Here is an 8,367-nt window from a genome sequence, read left to right on the forward strand (position 1 = left end):
GGACCATGTCCTACTAACTGAACTACAGAGGACCATGTTCTACTAACTACAGAGGACCATGTTCTACTAACTACAGAGGACCATGTTCTACTAACTGAACTACAGAGGACCATGTTCTACTAACTGAACTACAGAGGACCATGTTCTACTAACTGAACTACAGAGGACCATGTTCTACTAACTGAACTACAGAGGACCATGTCCTACTGACTGAACTACAGAGGACCATATTCTACTAACTGAACTACAGAGGACCATGTTCTACTAACTGAACTACAGAGGACCATGCTCTACTGACTGAACTACAGAGGACCATGTTCTACTAACTGAACTACAGAGGACCATGTTCTACTAACTGAACTACAGAGGACCATGTTCTACTAACTGAACTACAGAGGACCATGCTCTACTGACTGAACTACAGAGGACCATGTTCTACTAACTGAACTACAGAGGACCATGCTCTACTGACTGAACTACAGAGGACCATGTTCTACTAACTGAACTACAGAGGACCATGTTCTACTAACTGAACTACAGAGGACCATGTCCTACTAACTGAACTACAGAGGACCATGTTCTACTAACTGAACTACAGAGGACCATGTTCTACTAACTGAACTACAGAGGACCATGTTCTACTAACTGAACTACAGAGGACCATGTTCTACTAACTGAACTACAGAGGACCATGTTCTACTAGCTGAACTACAGAGGACCATGCCCTACTAACTGAACTACAGAGGACCATGTTCTACTAACTACAGAGGACCATGTTCTACTCAGTGACACCCTGAATGTCAAAGAAGAGTCAAATGAGTTGGCAAATTAAATGAATAATCTCAAAGGTGGATTTAATTGCAATATGTCGTAACAATGTGCTAGATTAAATCAATATATAGGATAAAAAGTTTTATCCACTTTTGCACTTCTGTGAAGGAAAATATTTAATTCATGAGTGGGCTGATATTCAAAGACGTTGAGAGTCTGGCTATCTTTAAATCAATCATTTCCATGTAACGCCTTTGAAAGCTTGAGTTAATTATTTGAAATGCATTAAACATCAAAGTTTAGCATTCTCAAAGAGATGAATTGACATTTTTGATTAGTTTGTGTTAACAAAGTTCTAATCACTGTGCTCTCTGTGGGTTTGTCAAGAAAATGTTACACCACGCTAGGCATGCGTTTTGTATTTTTATCAAAGGAAAGAGTGGGAATGCACATTAAGTGTACAACACGTTAAGAACACCTGCTCTTTCCATGACATAGACTGACTGGGTGAATCCAGGTTAAAGCTATGATCCCTTATTGATGTCACCTGTTCAATCCACTTTAATCAGTGTAGATGAAGGGGGAAGAGACAGGTTAAAGAAGGATTTTTATGCCATGAGACAATTGAGAGAATTGTGTGCGTGTGCTATTCAGAGGGTGAATGAGCAAGACAAAATATTTAAGTGCCTTTGAACGGGGTATGGTAGTAGGTGACAGACGGACCGATTTGTATCAAGAACTGCAACACTGCTGGGTTTTTTACGCGCAACAGTTTGACATGTGTATCAAGATTGGTCCACCACCCAAAGGACATCTAGCCAACTTGATACAACTGTGGGAAGCATTTGAGTCAACTGTGGGGGCCACAAAAAAACAGAATTTATAATGAGGTGCCGCAGTGTACCCACATCCATATTCAGAATAAATTGGTAGGATAACTGGTCCCCTTGAGTACCAATACCAATGCCAGCAAGTCAGACCAGCTACAATCAGTAAGAAGGTTAGAGACATAACAAATCAAATTGCCCTTGACAACAGCGACAGAGTAGTTAGGAGTCACTCAGAGTGCAACACGGGGAAGGGAATCTCCAGTGCACTCTTCCAATGGTTAACACACATGCCACTAATAAATAGAACCCTCCATTCAGGAGGAAAGTTATTAGAAGTCATGAACCATGATCACACCATGTACAACTGGTCCAGTACTTAAAGAAGTCTTCCGTCGTGAGGTTAGCTCCTCCGCCGATAAAATAGCTATGAAAGACTTGTTCATACCTATCGCCACTACAATATTGGAAAACACAGTGACTCGTAGTAAAACCACTACAGACTCCCTCGACACCAATTCTGACTGACCTCCAAGGCATTGACCTGAAAATTACCTGATTACGTCAGACTCATTTTGAACAAGTCTGCCTGGATACTTGGTTTTCTTCCCTTGACAGGCGCGCTTGTGTAAGCATAAGCGCACATGCACAACGGAACATCCAATTAGGATTTATGCTAGGATCACTTAAGGGTCCAAGCAAAATGCCAGCCTTAGTAAAGTTGAACATTTACTTTGAGGCCTTTGACTCTACAGCTACAGTACTCACCAGTTTTCTTCCCAGAGGTCCATAGGTCATCCACTGCCCAAAACTAGTGCCTTACAGCTGTAGACTTATCATATAGCTATCAACTTAGGATAGTGCCTAAGCAACACAGCAAGTAGGAAAACCCTAGACATGACATTAGAGACAATGCCATGATAGTCCTTTTGCCAGGACATTGGACTTACATAGAATACAGTCCAATTAGATGATTTTGGTGTGAGAACTATATTTTGTATATCTTTTGTTTATGCTTTCATTCCTTTTCGGTTCAGTTCCTTTGTCACTTAGGAAGCGATAGAGCCATAAACAAATGAGTGAGCGTTCATGTGCAAAGGATTAGCATTTAAATTAATATAATTATCAACTGTGAAGTGATTCCTTTTGTCTTTCCCGCTCTCTCTCAGTCCACACCCACTTCCCCTTGTCCACCAAGCCGTCATATCGGCTTAGCCCACTAGGGAACATTTATGCATTTCTGTGATTATTTAGTTAGTTAGTAAATCACTAAGCCAATTTGTGTATGGATGATTCGTAGTAAAGGCTGGGTTTGTGCAGATAACCAACAATTTACAATGTTTGGAATGAGACTGACGTAAGGTAAATAATAAATCATTAATAAGAAGACTAATTGTTCAGATATTAACATATCTGAAGAGTTATATTAGGACAATTATAACTTTGTAATCTGAAGATTTTCCTTGGTGCCCCGACTTCCTAGTTAATTACATTTACATGATTAGTTTAATCACGTAATAATAATTACAGAGAATTGATTTGATAAAATAACAGTCTTCACTTTTAATGATGCCAAAGACACGACAGGGGTGGTGTTGCTGTCTATATTCAGAACCACATTCCTGTAAAGCTTAGAGAGGATCTCATGTTAAAAACTGAGGAAGTAATATGGCTACAGGTTCATCTGCCTCACCTAAAGCCCATTCTTGTGGGAAGCTGCTATAGACCACCAAGTGCTAACAGTCAGTATCTGTATAATATATATGAAATGCTTGATAATGTTTGTGATATCAAGAGAGAAGTATATTTTCTGCGTGATTTAAATATTGACTGGCTTTCATCAAGCTGCCCACTAAAGAAAAAGCTTCAAACTGTAACCAGTGCCTGCAACCTGGTTCAGGTTATCAGTCAACCTACCAGGGTAGTTACAAACAGCACAGGAATGAAATCATCAACATGTATCGATCACATCTTTACTAATGCTGCAGAAATTTGCTTTAAAGCAGTATCCAAATCCATAGGATGTAGTGATCACGGTATCGTAGCCATACCTAGGAAAACCAAAGCTTCAAAGGCTGGGCCTAATATAGTGTATAAGAGGTCATGCCATAACTTTGAAAAAAAGGCTTACTCGACTCCATCATTCATTGAATCAAAACCCACTGATCATTCATCATAAAACCCCCTGATATTGCCAACTACTTTAATTACTTTTTCATTGGCAAGATACGCAAACTTAGGTATGACATGGTGTGGGGGCTGTGCTTTGGCAAAGTGAGTGGGGTTATATCCGGCCTGATTGGCCCTGTCCGGGGGTATCGTCAGATGGGGCCACGGTGTCTCCTGACCCCTCCTTTCTCAGCCTCCAGTATTTATGCTGCAATAGTTTATATGTCTGGGGTATTTCTCCTGTCTTATCCGGTGTCCTGTGTGAATTTAAGTATGCTCCCTCTAACTCGCTCTCTCTCTGTCTCTCTCTCTTTCTCTCTTCTCTCTGAGGACTTGAGCCCTAGGACCATGCCTCAGGACTACCTGGCCTGACGACTCCTTGCTGTCCCCAGTCCACCTGCTGTCCTCAGTCCACCACAGTCCACCTACTGCTGCTCCAGTTTCAACTGTTCTGTCCGTGGCTACGGAACCCTGACCTGTTCACCAGACGTGCTACCTGCTGTTTTTGACTCTCTCTCTCTCTACCGCACCTGCTGTCTCTAACTCCGAATGATTGGCTATGAAAAGCCAACTGACATTTACTCTTCAGGTGCTGACCTGTTGCACCCTCTACAACCCCTGTGTTTATTATTATTTGACCCTGCAGGTCATCTATGAACGTTTGAACATCTTGGCCATGTACTGTTATAATCTCCAGCCAGAACAGGACTGGTCACCACTCAGAGTCTGGTTCCTCTCTAGGTTTCTTCCTAGGTTCCTGCCTTTCTAGGGAGTTTTTCCTAGCCACCGTGCTTCTACATCTGCATTGCTTGCTGTTTGGGGTTTTAGGCTGGGTTTCTGTACAGCACTTTGTGACAACGGCTGATGTAAAAAGGGCTTTATAATTACATTTGATTGATTGAAATTGGATTTACATGCCAGCAACAAACACTGATACTACACATCCAAGTATATCTGACCAAATTATGAAAGACAAGAATTGTACTTTTGAATTCTGCTTGACACATTTATGAAATTGCTTATTCCAGTTACTAATAAGCACACACCCATTAAGAAAATGAGTGTAAAAACTGTTGAATATCCTTGGATTGATGAGGAATTGAAAAAGTCTATGGTTGAGAGGGATGAGGCAAAAGGCATGGCAAATACATTTGGCAGCCCAACTGACTGGCAAACGTACAGCAAATTAAGAAATCATGTAACTAAACTAAAAAAAAGAAGAAAAAAAGAACTATACTATGAAACAAAAATAAATGATATAAAGAATGATAGTAAAAAGCTTAGGAGCACCTAAATTACATTTTTGTAAAAAAGGCTAACTCGGCTCCATCATTCATTGTTTCAGATGGCTCATTCATCACAAAACCACAAAATCACAAAAAATATTGCCAACTACTTTAATTACTTTTTAATTGGCAAGATAAGCAAACTTAGGTATGACATGCCAGCAACAAACGCTGACACTACACATCCAAGTATATCTGACCAAATTATGAAAGACAAGAATTGTACTTTTGAATTTCATAAAGTCAGCGTGGAAGAGGAGAAAAAATTATTGTTGTCTATCAACAATGACATGCCACCGGGGTCTGACAATCTGGATGGGAAATTACTGAAGATAATAGTGGACAATATTGCCACTCTTATTTGCCACATCTTCAATTTAAGCCTACTGTCAAGAATCCCACTTCCTGAGTTTGTTTTTGCCTGTGTTCTGTCCTGGAGTGTTTTTCCGGTGTCCTGGAACGCACCCTGTCTGGTTGCCGGACGACGTAGCTAGTTGGGAGATCTCTGATTACCCGCACCTGTATCCCATCAGCTATCTGCACACCTGGTCCTGATCATCATCCCTCCACTTCATAAGCTCTGACCTGACATCCATTCCCTGCCGGATCGTTAGCCATGAACAGTATGTTATGCCAGCGTATCAGCCTCCAGTTTGATAGAGTTTGTTTTGTTGTTTTGTACGTCTTGCTTGCCTTGAACTCACCTCTGTTTTTTCTGTCTACAGTCATTCACCCGGAACACTCACCCCATCCATGCCTGGTCGTCGGTGGCTTCTGTTACTCCCTTGGATCTGCCTATTCACTCCCATCAACTCACCTCCGCTGCCCGCTCCACCACCTGGATCTTTCTACCTTTACGGTTAAACTTGTAAATAAATACTCACCTTCGTCCTACTCTCCTTGTCCTGGTCTGCTTCTGGGTTCTACTTTAGAAAGTCGTGACACCTACTAATAGGTGTGCGCCCTCTGGCCTGGAGGTGGTGTGGTCAGGTGCCACAAAGAAGGACTTAGGAAAATTGCAGGTGTCTCAGAACAGGGCAGCACGGCAGGCCCTTAAAAGTACACGGAGAGCTAACATTAATGACATGCATGTCAATCTCTCATGGCTCCTGATTGACTTCATCACTGCTTGTTTTTGTAAGCTGTCTGTTTAAAATACTTGCACACAGCTCAGACACCCATGCATACCCCACAAGACATGCCACCAGAAGTGTCTTCACAGTCCCCAAGTACAGAACGGATTATGGGAGGTGCACAGTACTATATAGAGCCAGTACTACATGGAGCTCTATTCCACATCAGATAACTGATGCAAGCAGTAGAATCAGATAAAAACATGTAAAAATACACCTTATAGAACAATGGGGACTGTGAAGAGACACACACAAAGTTACTGACACACACATACGCATGCATTGTAATATTGTTGTATGGTGGTATTAAACATTTTGTATTGTAGATATGTGGTAGTGTAATAATGTTATATGATGTACTTGTTACGGCTGTTCTCCTCCTCTTCATCCGAAGAGGAGGAGCAGGGATTGAACCAAAATGCAGCGTTGGAATATGACATACTGATTTATTAAACAAGACGAAAAAACACGAAAACACTTTAACAAACTACAAAACAACAAACGACGTAGACGCACCTGAACATAAGAACTTACATATAACGAAGAACGCATGAAACAGGAACAGACTACATAAACCGAACAAACGAACAAACAAACCGAAAACAGTCCCGTGTGGCGCAACGTACATAGACACAGGAGACAACCACCCTCAAACAAACAGTGTGAAAACACCTACCTTAATATGGCTCTCAATCAGAGGAAATGAAAACCACCTGCCTCTAATTGAGAGCCATATCAGGTCACCCTTAACATAGAAACACACAACATAGACTACCCACCCAAACTCACGCCCTGACCGTCAAACACATACAAAATAACAGAAAACCGGTCAGGAACGTGACATAACCCCCCCCCTCAAGGTGCGTACTCCGAACGCACCACCAAAAGTCTAGGGGAGGGTCTGGGTGGGCGTCTGACCACGGTGGTGGCTCAGGCTCAGGGCGAGGTCCCCACCCCACCATAGTCAATCCCAGCTTACGTCTCCCCCTCAGAATGACCACCCTCTTACTCCACCCACCTAATTTAAGGGGCAACACCAAGATAAAGGACAGCTCCGGGACAAGGTAGCTCAGGACAGAGAGGTAGCTCAGGACAGAGGGATAGCTCAGGATAGAGAGGTAGCTCAGGATAGAGAGGTAGCTCAGGATAGAGGGGCAACTCCGGACTGAAGGGCAGCTCCGGACAGAGAGACAGCTCTGGACTGAGGGGCAGTTCTGGATAAATAACAGCTCCGGCCTGAGGAGCTGCTCATGGCTGGCCGACGACTCTGGACGCTCATGGCTGGCCGACGGCTCTGGACGCTCATGGCTGGCCGACGGCTCTGGACGCTCATGGCTGGCCGACGGCTCTGGACGCTCATGGCTGGCCGACGGCTCTGGACGCTCATGGCTGGCTGACGGCTCTGGACGCTCATGGCTGGCTGACGGCTCTGGACGCTCATGGCTGGCTGACGGCTCTGGACGCTCATGGCTGGCTGACGGCTCTGGACGCTCATGGCTGGCTGACGGCTCTGGACGCTCATGGCTGGCTGACGGCTCTGGCAGATCCTGTCTGGTTGGCGGCTCTGGCAGATCCTGACTGACAAATGGCTCTAGCGGCTCCTGACTGACTAACGGCTCTGACGGCTCGGGACAGACGGGCGGCTCTAATGGCACTGGGCAGACGGATGGCTCAGATGGCACTGGGCAGACGGATGGCTCAGATGGCGCTGGGGAGACGGATGGCTCAGATGGCGCTGGGGAGACGGATGGCTCAGATGGCGCTGGGGAGACGGATGGCTCAGATGGCGCTGGGGAGACGGATGGCTCAGATGGCGCTGGGGAGACGGATGGCTCAGATGGCGCTGGGGAGACGGATGGCTCTGGCCGGATGAGGCGCACTGTAGGCCTGGTGCGTGGTGCCGGAACTGGAGGCACCGGGCTAAGGACACGCACCTTCAGGCTAGTGCGGGGAGCAGGGACAGGGCACACTGACCTCTCGAAGCGCACTATAGGCCTGGTGCGTGGTACCGGCACTGGTGGTACCGGGCTAAGGGCACGCACCTCAGGGCGAGTGCGGGGAGAAGGAACAGTGCGTACAGGGCTCTGGAGACGCACAGGTGGCTTAGTGCGTGGTGCCGGAACTGGAGGCACTGGGCTGGAGACACGCACCATAGGGAGAGTGCGTGGAGGAGGAACAGGG

This window comes from Salvelinus namaycush, chromosome 33 (genome assembly GCF_016432855.1).
Source record: "Salvelinus namaycush isolate Seneca chromosome 33, SaNama_1.0, whole genome shotgun sequence".
NCBI lineage: Eukaryota > Metazoa > Chordata > Actinopteri > Salmoniformes > Salmonidae > Salvelinus > Salvelinus namaycush.